This window comes from Podarcis erhardii (genome assembly GCF_964252035.2).
Source record: "Podarcis erhardii genome assembly, chromosome: 5".
NCBI lineage: Eukaryota > Metazoa > Chordata > Lepidosauria > Squamata > Lacertidae > Podarcis > Podarcis erhardii.
The window spans coordinates 62705035-62718573 of record NC_138509.1 but is presented as its reverse complement, the minus strand read 5'-3'; the positions used below and the strand labels follow the sequence as shown (position 1 = coordinate 62718573).

Here is a 13539-nt window from a genome sequence, read left to right as displayed (position 1 = left end):
GGAAATTAACAGAGAGATGAGAGAGAGAAAAAGGACGCTTTTGACTGAAGGGCTACCATAATAACACACTTGAGGGTTGGTTGTCTGAGCACACCAGGCCCTCCTGTCTTGGGAGCAGAACACAGCCTCAGTTGTGATGTCAAGGGCTTGTCGTGTTGTACACACAAGGGACTGGTTCTGCATTAGGAAAGAGGAAAACATTGCAATGGCCCTTCAGTTTTCTCCATGTTCTGTATATTCTTGTGACTTATAAGGACAATATATTTTCAGCAACATGGTAGCATTCTTGTCTTTCTGTCTCTTGTAGCAATAAATGTCCACTAGGGCAGAACTGAAATGATCACCACCCTCTTCTTAGGCTATGAAGAGTCTCCACCCCTTTCACCATTTTGTTTAGGATGTGAATTCAGCACCATAGCTCAGAGCTGTTTTTTCCTCCCCCCCCCCCCACAGCTCCAAGGAACCAGGCAGATCTAGCAACGTGAAGGTGTCCCAAAGCCAAATCAGAGTGAGGGCCATGTTCCCTGCCCACACTTTGACGTTGTTTCATGCAAAAAAGGAGGGGGAAATTGGTGCTAAGCAGCACTGATCAGCACAGTGGCCATGACTGCCTGGACCACAAACAAGGGCCAAAAAACCAAATGAAGCTTAATACCCCCTGAAGTGTCCTTTCAAGACAAAAGAAATTGCTATAGAGACATTCAACTTCATCGTGATATTTCCTTTTTCAGTTGCTCTGGCAAACCATTTCCCGCCCCCTCAATTTTCATAGTATACCCAGAGGTAGCTGCTAAAATAAGAGATCTCCCAAGCAAGGAGTTCAGCCAGTGCCCTTATGATAAAGATGCGTACATTTTGTACATTTTGTACATTTTGTATAATAGGAGAACCACTATGTCATCGCTAGTGGCAAGGTCCAATTTTCATGCCCTGGTTTAGAGTTTAAAACAGTTAACAGAAGTTAATAATGAAGAGTCTTGTGGCAGCTTAAGTACTAACAAATTTATTACGGAATAAACTTTCATGGACTAGGGTCCACTTCAACAGATGCAAATATCATTTCCAGAGGGTCTCTTGCAGCAAAATACAGTCTACTTCAACAGATGCACCCTCTGGAAATGATATTTGCTTTAGGGCTTCTCCACACTTCTGCCTGTCCTGTGCCTAGAAAGCCCAGGCCTGAGTGGTTTTCCCAGGGAAAACCCACTCTTTAGCGCTCAGTCGGAGCAAATGGCAATTTGGGCTTTCTCCAGCTGTTTGCTTCAACTGAGCACTAAAGAGCAGATTTCCTCAGGTGAAAGCAGTGGGACAAGAGGAAGCATGGCTAAGCCATTAGTTTCACAAAAAAAGATTCTTATTCTACTCTATCACATGGGTGCACATGCATTGTCTTAAAAAGAAGAACAAATATGAAGCTACCTGCTATCGCTACCGCTACCCTATCGCGAGCATGGCCCCTTGTAATTGCATTATAGGTATCATAGTTATATTGTGTGCAGTATTGCTGTATTGTTTATATATGTTGCTTCTAGTGTATTTGAATTGCACAATATCTCTTTTGTAAATATATATATATATATATATATATATGCTTTCGTAGATTTTCACGGGTACAGGAATGCAGGTTTTGGTGTCCTCGGGTGTCTTCCCGTGTAAAAGTTGGGGTGTCTAGGCGACGTTTCGACGAGGTCTCACTCGTCATCTTCAGGCTGGTGCTTTCGGCTTCTTGTTACTGGAACAGAGCAGGATCTCAGTGTTTGAGTTCCTATAAATACTGTAGAGGGGGTGTGGTGTATAGCCTCCAATGTTCTGGGCAGAGAGGAAGTTCCCAGGCTAGTGTGCCTTTTCTTCTTTTGTTCCTTAATTACTTGAGAGATATCTTGAGTGATTTCTTGAGTGATATCCTGAGTACCACTTAGGTGGGTCATTAGGTGTGGATTAGTTGTTAAAGTCTTTGTGTCTTGACCTCTTGAACTTTGTGAAGAGTTTTCCTGAGAAGATGGCTGTACTGTACTTAGTTGTGCTCTGGCTTGGCTTCGTGTATAGGGGCGAGCTGTGGTTTTGTGGCTTGTGTCAGCCAGATCTGTGTAGGGATTGCAGGGGGGTGCAGCATCCGGAGGTGCCACCATGGATTGGCTACTGGATGGTGTCTGTAATTCATCTGTGGAGAGGGTCTGGGTTTGGGTCTGGTGTGGTTGATTGGTGTTGGCGTAGCCAAGACTCTCATCTCCAGAACCAAACGCCTGGCTGACAAAGACCACTTGACAACTGAGTTACAGAATCTCTCAAACGTGTTAATTGCCAATGGATACCAGCAAAACAGGATTACGAAGCTAATCCAAAAGGAAACACCCCCCAAAAACCAAGACACAGAAGAAAACAATGGCATGGCCCTCCTTCCTTATATCAAGGGCACTACAGATAAAATTAGCAAAATCCTCCATAAACACAATATCAAAACAGCCTTTTGCACCAACCAAAAAATAGCCAATATCCTCAGAAACCCCAAGGATAAAATCCAGTTGGAAAACCAAGGGATCTATGAAATACCCTGCAAAGTCTGCCCAGCCACGTACATTGGACAAACAAACAGACGAATAAATGCACGTATCGCAGAACACAAGAATGCCGTCAAAAAAGAAGAAAAAACTTCCTCTCTTTTCCAACACATGAAAGAAACAGGACACGAAATTAATTTTGCAGATTCCAAATTGCTCTTTAACACGGAACATCACCACAAGAGAATAATCATGGAAGCCATCGAGATAGAGAAACACCCTCACAACATGAACAAGCGTGACGACACATCCCGCTTGCCAGACATCTGGAAATTAGCCCTCCCCACAAAAACTGACACCAGATCCAGAGGCACACAGAACGCCAACACCAATCAACCACACCAGACCCAAACCCAGACCCTCTCCACAGATGAATTACAGACACCATCCAGTAGCCAATCCATGGTGGCACCTCCGGATGCTGCACCCCCCTGCAATCCCTACACAGATCTGGCTGACACAAGCCACAAAACCACAGCTCGCCCCTATACACGAAGCCAAGCCAGAGCACAACTAAGTACAGTACAGCCATCTTCTCAGGAAAACTCTTCACAAAGTTCAAGAGGTCAAGACACAAAGACTTTAACAACTAATCCACACCTAATGACCCACCTAAGTGGTACTCAGGATATCACTCAAGAAATCACTCAAGATATCTCTCAAGTAATTAAGGAACAAAAGAAGAAAAGGCACACTAGCCTGGGAACTTCCTCTCTGCCCAGAACATTGGAGGCTATACACCACACCCCCTCTACAGTATTTATAGGAACTCAAACACTGAGATCCTGCTCTGTTCCAGTAACAAGAAGCCGAAAGCACCAGCCTGAAGATGACGAGTGAGACCTCGTCGAAACGTCGCCTAGACACCCCAACTTTTACACGGGAAGACACCCGAGGACACCAAAACCCATATATATATATATATATATATATATATATATATATATATATATCACCCATTCTTTTAATTGTAATTTGTTTTAACTGTTGCATTTTTACACTGCTGTGACCTACATTGGGGTCTGGTGGTGATGAGAAGGTTCATAAAGCATCATCTCTTTTTTACTGTACAGTGGTACCTCGGGTTAAGAACTTAATTTGTTCTGGAGGTCCATTCTTAACCTGAAACTGTTCCTAACCTGATGTACCACTTTAGCTAATGGGGCCTCCTGCTGCCGCCGTGCCGCCATAGCACGATTTCTGTTCTCATCCTGAAGCAAAGTTCTTAACCCGAGGTACTATTTCTGGGTTAGCGGAGTCTGTAACCTGAAGCGTCTGTAACCTGAAGCGTCTGTAACCTGAGGTACCACTGTATATCTAATGCATGCACAGCCCCCATTATCCATGCACGGACTTAAGCTAGAGTAACCCAATTACCTCTTAGGATGTGTGAGCAGTGCTTGCCACTCTCAGAGTGACCTTTGTTATTAAGGCTTTAACTGAAAGGCAGTGGTAAACTCAAACCAGGAACTCTGCCAGTAGGGCCCGGGACTTTTAAGGCCAAGCTACAAGTAACATTAGATACATATTTGCACTTAGTACACACAGGGTTTGTTTTCTGAAGATGCAAATAGCATCAGCTGGGTGTGGGGCTGATAATTAAGTGTTGAGTGTTACCCTTTCCTCCCATGTTGTGGTTCTGAGGAAGCTGGTGATTGTTTCAGGGGGAAATCCTCCATTGTTGGCAACACTTCAAACTTTCTGAACCAAAAGGAGAGGCAGAAATGCTTTTAATAAAATGAATTAAACATGATGTGGCGACTGTACTAAAATGGAAAGCACTCTAGCTGACCCCAAAGGGTCCCAGGAGGCACAGGAGACTGTCACTTTACTGAAGCCAAGCAGACCTCCTGGAAGCCACATGTATGGAAAAGGTGAGATAGAAATATAAGAAGTAAATAAGGGGTGTTGGTGTTGGTCAAGCAAGCCCTGGCTAGAGAAACAGCAAGCACGAGTCCTTGATCTCTTTGCTTGCAAGGCCAATTGCCATTGCTGCAGACTTGAGGGGGAGATAATGTTTGCTAAAATCTTCAGCATGTGAAGTAGGTATCCTAATTGGCCTCAACTTAGCAGGCAAATAAAAGCTTTTTTTGCCAAATTTTAACCCTATTGCTTTCCATGAGAAAGTTAGGCATGTAGTTCAATATTTCCACTGAAATTAATGGGACTTAGTCCAGTTAATGTTAAGCACGTTTACGTTCCATTGATTTTAGTGGGAAATGTTTAAGCACATCCTTAACTCTCTCAGGCAAATCAGACTCACTGGCCACTAGTGAAGTTTCCTTTGTGAAGGTGGGAAAAGCATCCTGGTCTTGGCAATGCCCTAAAATGCTTAACTCAGAAATGATACACCAGTCCAATATGTTGAGCTTATTACAGCAACTGTTGCCACAGGCTTACATTTTATTTTGCCCTCTTAATTTACTAAGAATTTTGATCATCTTCACGACAATCCTGAGAAGTTAAGGGGGGCAATCTGGTTGTATGCACATGTCTGTTAAGCACATGATTAGCCATCCAGCTGCGAAGCAGGGGTTGTGGAGTCTCACTTTGATCAAAATGAGCAGGCTGGTGTGGGAACCAAAGTCTGCCCTGCCCCTCACAGCTGCTTTGAGCTGTTTTCCCCAGCCCAGCTTCAATACCAGAAGGTCTCCTTGATCAACGTGCAGCTCTAAGTCTAGACATGTGGCATTTCACATGTTTTTGTTGCAGCACAGCATGTTGGAACAAAATGATCTCCTCATGCTTCACACCAGTACAAATTTTCAGCACCATAAACAAGGCTTAACCCTACTTGCCAGAGGATTTCTGTAAAGATCCTTAGGGCAGCAATATTAGGGCAGTCACATCCATCAGTTAAAACATTTTCATCAGCTAAAAGTGTGCCTCTGATTAATCAGTCAGTTTTTAAAAAATACATACAGTGTGTGTGCGCGCAGGCAAAAAAACAACTGCAGGTGTCACACTTAAGAGAAAATGCAGTGTGTGTTCTGCCTGTTGTGACAAATGTGTGCACCATTGAACGGATGGCTACTCAGAAGTAAGTCCTACTGAATTCAGTGGGGTTTATGCCCAGGGAAGTGGTCAGGATTGCAGCCGAAAAGCATGATTTGCCCCTTAAAACTATTGTTTTTTCTCATATGCAGTTAACCAAGTTTCCTTCAACTGGATTACAGCCCTAGAGATAATGTAGGTCATACATGTTTTACACAGATGCCACAAGGAGACACTGACTAGATCGTTGATACTGACAAGGTCTTACTATTCTTTTGCTGAAATCTGTATAGATGTAATTAGAACAGGAAAAAGAAGGTGCAGTTACTGCTGTTTGTCAAATTCAGTTGCCTGCTCTCTCTAAAAAGAGCCCATCAATTGACTGGCAGTAACCTCACCCACCTAGGTGAGGTTACATCTTGATTGTGCAACCAGAATAAGTAAAGCCTCTTAGCAGGGGAGTCAGACAGCCGTGTGACATGGTTAACAATCTGTGGACATGCATCAAAACAAGCATGCTCTGAATACCAATTTGCACTACTTGTGGATCTCTGAGGACTTTTTACAGGAGCGACACAGATATTTAACAAGGGATGGGTGTGGTCAGTCATGGGGCAGGCATCTCTGTGTCCCAAGGTGAGGGAGTGAGGTTCTTCAGCAAGGTTCATCCACAAGGAAGCTTTCTGTTCCTCTTTGTTCTGTACTCTAGCACAAAACTTGAAGTATCTGCCAAAAAAAAGAGGCAGGTATTGACAGTGACAGAGGATGCACAAACCACACATCATATTTCCAAGCCTCTAGGCATCAAGCAAAGGAGGAACTTGCACATCACCCTTGAAGAGAAATGCCCAAGTTCTGCCCATAATGGGAGTGGATATAGATATTGGAAGGGCTGAAGCAGAGCAAATGCAGACCCATATGCTCTGGGAACAGAAACTGCTTTCGAATGAGTCTTGATCCAATTTAACAAGCATAACTTCCTCCAAACAATCCTGAACATTGTAGTGGTGTTAGGGTGCTGGAATTCCATGAAAATACAGTTCATGGTGTTCCTCAATAGGAAGTCAGGATACTTAATTAGGTTTGAAGTGGGATGATGATGATGATTGATGATTGATGATTGATGATTAAGCAAGGATAGAGAACACTGGACTGTCAGCCAGCAACGTTCTCCATGTGGATGCTACAGGAGGCCAGCGTTCAGAATTCTGTTTCCGGGCACCAAGAAAAAAAGAGAGAGGGCTACCCTCCAAACCAGCCTGAATGAGCTTAGCTGTGCTCTAAATCCCTGCTGGCGATCTGGTCTTGACATCTCAGCCTGGGGGTTCTCCCACTTAGCATTTGCACAAGTCCAGATGAAATCTAATGACAAACTGAAGTGAATTAACTAGAAATGGGGAGGCAATTCAATTTGCATTATGAATTTAAGGGAGTGCTTAGGAGGTGGGGACAACACTCCACCAAGGCTTTCCGTGGGTGTCTTATAGAACTCTTGCTGTGTGTAAACAGACTCACTCCTGCTTAGCCTTAACAAGCAAAACATTTCAGCACACGATGAAGTAACTAAAAGAGAGAGAGAGAGAATCGTCGAAGAGGATGGATGTTTCCCCAGCTCATTCTCTGCAGTCGTGGCTGGGTGGGGGAACTCTTTTCCGTTCCTGCTGAGAAGACAGAGCCAGCGTGTTGCCTGAAGGATCCAGGAGGTACAGCTTAGATGCAAACCTGTGTTGTTTTTTTGGCAGACAGAAAATATTGCAGCTAGGGATTGGGAGCCACCTTAAAAGTGGTAGCTAGAGCTGTCAGGCTGAGTGGGGAAGCACTCAGACCAAGAGAGACAGCAGTTGCCAGCAAAGACAAGCTCTATCCACAACAGCACAGCAAGCAGCCTGGAAGAAGAAAACAGACATTGCTCCCAAGCACTCCTTGCCCCCTATGCTTGCCTGCATTTCCTGACACCCAAGAAGCCAGCCAGCCAGCTAAGCCTCCTGGATTATAAGGGCCAAGGCTACAGATGACAGGCTTGGGCATTCAAAGCCATCTGCTCTGCTTATTTGGTTGTCCTCCTAAGTAAAAGGGAAGAAAAGGAAGGGAGGAAAGGAAAGGAAAGGAAAGCAAGCTTCTGGCAACTTGAACGGTAAGGCTGAAAAACACTTCAAAAAGCAGAGAATTGCAGTCAGCCTAGCTGTGCACGTGTGTGTGTGTGTGTGTGTGTGTGTGTGTGTGTGTGTGTGTGTGTTTGCAGCTGATGCATGTTTATTTCACTGGAGCCCATGTTGCAGACAAATAGCAAAGCTCTGGCTGGTGTCTTAGAGTGTGGGGAGTTGGTCTGCAGTAGAACTGAAAGGAGGACGTAGCTTGATGGTACGTAGATGGTAGTAAAACTGAAAGGAGGACTGCAGCAGGATGTCTGTGAGGTTCGTCTTTAATTCAGCTGCAGTTTAATAGTCTGTTGGGTCTAGTGCAATGTAAAAAGACACTGGGCACTTGATGCTATTAACATACAGACACGGTGCCTGCTGTCAGAGCTAGTTAGGAAGGAAATGAGCGTCCGTTAACTGGGCTGGAAGGAAAGCTGTTGTGAAAGAATGATGGAAGGTGGGTAGAAGAAACAAGAGCAGCCCCCTCCCAGGGGAAACTTTGCTCTCCAGAGATTAAATACAGCTTCTGGTTTAGAGAGATAGGAGATGTGGGCTTCCTTCCACACACATTTTTTTCTCACTGGTTTGCTAAGACATATAGAAATAGGAATCTTCCTTAACCTGCTAGGGTCCTGGAGCTTCACCTGTTCACATGAAGTTTTGCCACTGCTGTTTTGCAATGCAAAAGCGGCATAGTTTCAAGCTGGCTGAAAATCTGATCCTGTTTTGTTTACTAAAGCCACATCTGCAAGGTGGGCTTTTGCAAGTCATATTCTATACAATCCCATTATGGGACAGAAGGAGAGTAGTCAGATGCAAAAGAGGATAGAGCACTTTTGACAAGCAACTGCCTGCTGAAATTCCCTCTTCTCCCCAGCTATTAAAGGTGCAGGAGCTGTGGCTCTGTTGTATCTGGCACTGCCTTACAAAGGAGGTATTTGTTTAACCAGGAATGATACTATGGTTTCCTACCTACCAACCCCATTCCAAATTACTCTTACAGTCCTAACAATGTCTGCAACAGGTGAGGGGCAGGTAAGCAGGGTACAGTGGAGCACAGAGATTTGATATTTATCAACATGCATTGGGTCTGTACTTGTGTGTAAGCAGAACATCATCCAAGGGGCAATTAACATGATGCATTGTTGTGGTCAAGTTGATTAGATCCAAGCTAAATTTAGCATGTGGTGATTATGTAGTTTCATCTTGCACCCAGTTTGGCACTTAGACCAAACTGCTGATTTAAATCTTCTAATCGTCAGGTGCTTTGTGGCTAGTGTATGTTGAACTGCAAGTTGAGCATGTCAGTTAAATTGTCACAGTATCATTTCATCATCTGGTAGATGATCCACTCAACACATAGTCCCATCAGTTCTTGTGAAACTGAAAGTTTTCACAACTAAGAACCCACACTTTCAATATGGAGCTCAAAACACACAATCCATGGCAAATACTGGCACATTTTTATACTTCAGTGAAGGCCATAGAATGAGCCCAGCTAATATGGCCATTAAGCACTGTCTGCTCTGACAGACAGCAGTGGACTTTCCTAACCAGGTTACAATGCTACCCAAATACCTTCATAAGCAAACCTCCTGGGAACTGAACAGGGAGCTTTGTGTATGCAAAACTTGGGTTGTAGTTCTAAACAATCTGCCCTCCTTCCCATTACTGGAAGCAAACACATGCTTGTAGATTCAGGCACTGCAGTACAGAGCCACATCAAAAGTGTTCTGGAATTGTCATCAACGTTCTTTACTAGGGATGACACAACCCAACCTGGGTTTGGAGGTGGCAAGTTTCAATCTGCCCAGAAACAGCACCTTCAGAAAGCCAAATGAATGGTGGTCTAACATGATACTCCCATCTCCAAGCTGACTGATATTTTTACAGGCTATTTTTAGGCAAGCACTGGTGTTGGGCAATGTGCCATTTAAAATTTACATATCTAACAAAATTAACAGAAGCAAATTACACCTTTTCTTTCTAGGGAGATGGCAATCTATGATTTTAGTCCAGGAATTACGTCATCCCCACCCACCCTCCGCTGGCTTAATGGAACTTGGCAATTAGCAAAACTAATCAAAATGGCTCTATTTCCAATGTTTGCTAAAATCTTCAGCATGTGAAGTAGGTATCCTAATTGGCCTCAACTTAGCAGGCAAATAAAAGCTTTTTTTTGTGTCCAAATTTAAACCCTATTGCATTCCATGAGAAAGTTAGGCATGTAGTTCAATATTTCCACTGAAATTAATGGGACTTAGTCCAGTTAATGTTAAGCATGTTTACAGTCCATTGATTTTAGTGGAAAATGTTTAAGCACATCCTTAACTCTCTCAGGGAAATCAATTGGATTTAAAAATGCTTAACTCTGAATTGTCTTTCTGGGGCCATTTGAGCAGCACCCACTGATTCTTTGCTGGTATCTCCTCAGATGCATAAAGTGTTTGGGTTCCCTTCTGTTTACATTTTATGAGAAAGAAATTGAGCAGCCTTATTCCTATGAGGGCATCAACTGAATGAAGCCTTGGCCATTATTATAATTTGCATAGCATTTTCTGTTGTACAAGTGTACTTTCAAAGTCACTATCACATTCACTCCCATAACAGCCTTTAAGGTGCAGGTCATCCCCACGTTACGAGTGAAGAACTGACTCTGAGGTGCTCTCCTTGACATATGGAGCATTCATAGCTAAGCAAAGATTTGAACTTGCTTCCCGCTGGCTTATGTTGGTGGCTTTTCAGTCACTGGGTCTACAGCTACCTGATTTCAGACCAACCGCAGACATTCTTCTATGAGATGAGAACAGCTAAGCCATCTGGCTATTATCTCCACGCAGTGTGAAAAATTAACTTTGGAAGATAATTCATGATTTTGCAAAGGAAAAGACCAGAAAAACAAAGCTTTCTTCCTGAATTGGTCTGTTTATAAAATGTTTGCAGCTGCATTGGTCCCTTAGGATGGAGGGAGGGGGAATTAAAACAGTAAAAGCACAGTACCTTTATTAGTGCCAAACCCCCCCCCCCAAAAAAAATGACAGAATAGCAAGCTTTATAAGCCTCTTACCTCAGGCTGGAAGTTATGTTAAAAATAGAGGAGGGGTATTTGGGGGCATAGCAGAAACTCCCACTGTGGCTGTAGGGTAATTTCAGAAATGTAGAAAATGTGATTTCAGGATTAAAATAGAAACTTTTCTTTCATGACTCATGAGATTGAGATGGGATTGATCTGATTCTCTTTTTTTACTGGGCCAAGATCAATGATGCTTGAACCCAGAAGGAGCTGGTGGGGGGGGGGGCGTTGTTGCTCCTCTGCCTTCCCAACCCAGCAGTTGCTGCCAGGGAGGTGGGGCATAAGAGTGGGGAGGTTGGTGTGATGCAGGCGCAGTGTTATTGAGAGTCAAATTGGCTTCGTCACTGCACCAGCACCACACCAGCCTACCCAGCACTATGACACTCCTTCTTTTCCTCTTGGTTTATGGCAGTGATCACTGCAGTGGAAAACCAGGTAAACGACGCTGCCCCAACCTGCTCCGCCCTGCCAGCCAATGCTGCCTGGGCTCTAGTCAGATGAGACCAATGGCCCATCTTAATCTGCCATGTGGCCTTAGAGCTTCCTGCTTGATCCTCGCTGCTCTGGGCAGCTTTGAACATGTGCCTATGGCCCCTCTAGTTCTCACTTTCCTGCTCTAGAACCTCCCTTTAGTCTGTGTTAACCACTCCTCCCCGGCATCCTTAGCCAGCCAGCCAGCCAGGCAACCTGCTTCCCTCAGTCCCAGAATCTAATGGTCTAGAACAGGCGATGGAGATCTGGTGGCTATCCAGATATTGTTGGACTTTCATCATCCCCATCCAGAATGGTCAATGGTCAGAGAACATGGGGCTTGTAGTCCGGCAAAATCTGGAGGGCCCCAGGTACTCCTGCCCCGGGTTAGAGTTTGACAACTAATGTGGCCTAAGTCAGGATGGGCCAGTCTGCCAGGTTAGGTTTTTCTCAGTTTCTTATGTTTCCAATGTTAAGATCAGTTCTCCACATTTCTATATAAGTTTGCAATTTTTTTAAAAAAAATACTCTCATGAAAATGCACTAACGTTTCAGTGCAAATTTATCCTAATATCCATTTCCATGCAATTTTTCCTAATATATACACATTTCCCACAAGACAATGCGCTGTTTAATGTTATTTTCACAAACATATGCATTTTTATGGACACTTTACCTTGGTATATGCATTTTTGTGAGCATTACTTGACTGGAGAGCTATACTGCAAAATTCAAAGATGTGTGAATTTTGAATAGCGGCTGTAGTTTGGTTCTTGTATTGTTTCAGAAAATGCAGATTAGGTAGGTTAACCTTTAAATGCAAAATGCCCACAATAAACATGTTAGTTGTTAGTAGTATAACCTTAATGTTTAGAAGTGCAGTCTCTGAAATACTGAAAAATGTAGAATGCAATTCTATATACATCTGCTCAGAAGTAAGCCTCATTGAGTCAAATGGGGATGTGTATGAGATTTGAGATTAAGTTTTGCCTCTTGACAGGAATGCACTGTCAGACAAACATATTTTATCCTTATTTGAAGTGCATGAATGAGACTACATTTCTAATTGCAGGAAAGGGTATAACATTTATTCAGGTTGTTTACTTTTTATAAGATATATTCATTTTTGTACCTCCAAATCATATGTCTCTTTCGTACTAACTGCCCCGACAATAAAATCCCATGTACGTAAATGTCTACTCAGAAGTAAGCCCCAATGAGTTCACAGGGACTTATTCCCAGGTAAGTGTGCATAATTTATCTCTAAGTTATATTATTGGGTAAAAATAATAATAATTAAAAAGGCAACTAGTGAAATGCTAACATTTGTGCTTTCCTTTGATGATAAAGGATTGCCGTGTTGGTCAATATCTGTTTTAGTTTAAACCTGTGTGCTCAAGAGGGAGAGCTGTGATTTGAAGGTGGAACGGGGGGGGGGGGACACGACAAGGGGCCCATGGATATCCTGTTCCCAATGACCCCCACAAACCTGGAGCTAACCCTGATTATGAATAGACCATCTCCTCCAGGAATTTGTATATAGTAACTCTTTTTTAAAAAGCCACCTAATCTATTGGCCATCAACATATCCTACAACAGTGAATTTGATAAATTATGTGTTTTTCCTTTCCTGGTGCATTTCAAATATATCCAAGGGTGTGATAATAGAATACAAATAATTTGCAGGGGAAGAACTGAGAGATCTTGCTATTACATCCTCCTACACAGAGCAGTGTGTGAGCCTGGCTGGGATTTCTATCTATCAGCTATCCATTTTACCATGCCATTTTTCTTCATATTGGCTGAGAACAGCAAACCTGACACTCTCATATTTGGAATACTGCAAACAACTCCAAGTCTGAGAGCAGTAGACATTCCAATATCAAGAAGATATAGATATTCCTTTTAACAGAATGTGATCGAACTCTGGAGCAAAGCCGCAACAAATTCCATCCCCCAAAGCGGATTAATGAGTGATATTCTGCAGGTTGCCTTCCCCAACTTGGTGCCCTCCAGATGTTTAGGAGTAAAACTCCCATCAACACCAGACAACATGGCCCTGGGAGACATAGCCCAAAATATCTGGAGAGCTCCAGGTTAGGGGAAGGCAGATCTTGAGTGAGAAGGTATGAGAAGATGGCAGGTATGAATCCTGATGGATGCAGATGGGAGAATTGTGATGAGCAGATGCCTTCAGAGGATGAAAAGTGAAATTGTACCAATGGACTTTTTCATTGGTTCTGCTATCCAAGAAATTTCCTCTTCCATCAAAAAGTATAAGCTGGAAACATCCAGTAATTAAAGC

General features: G+C 43.3%; 2 protein-coding genes across 2 annotated transcripts in view; one reads left to right on the top strand and one right to left on the bottom strand.

The window, feature by feature from the left end:
• The first annotated feature begins 6657 nt into the window (after positions 1–6657).
• DGKG (diacylglycerol kinase gamma) overlaps positions 6658–13539 on the top strand; it is a 119248-nt gene continuing 112366 nt past the window's right edge. The window contains 1 exon segment of the mRNA XM_081863510.1: positions 6658–7255. The gene's annotated coding sequence lies outside the window, so the exon portion shown is untranslated.
• Positions 11752–13539, bottom strand: part of SENP2 (SUMO specific peptidase 2) — a 303654-nt gene continuing 301866 nt past the window's right edge. Inside the window, exon 15 of the mRNA XM_081863525.1 lies at positions 11752–11761. The gene's annotated coding sequence lies outside the window, so the exon portion shown is untranslated. The remainder of the gene's footprint in view (positions 11762–13539) is intronic.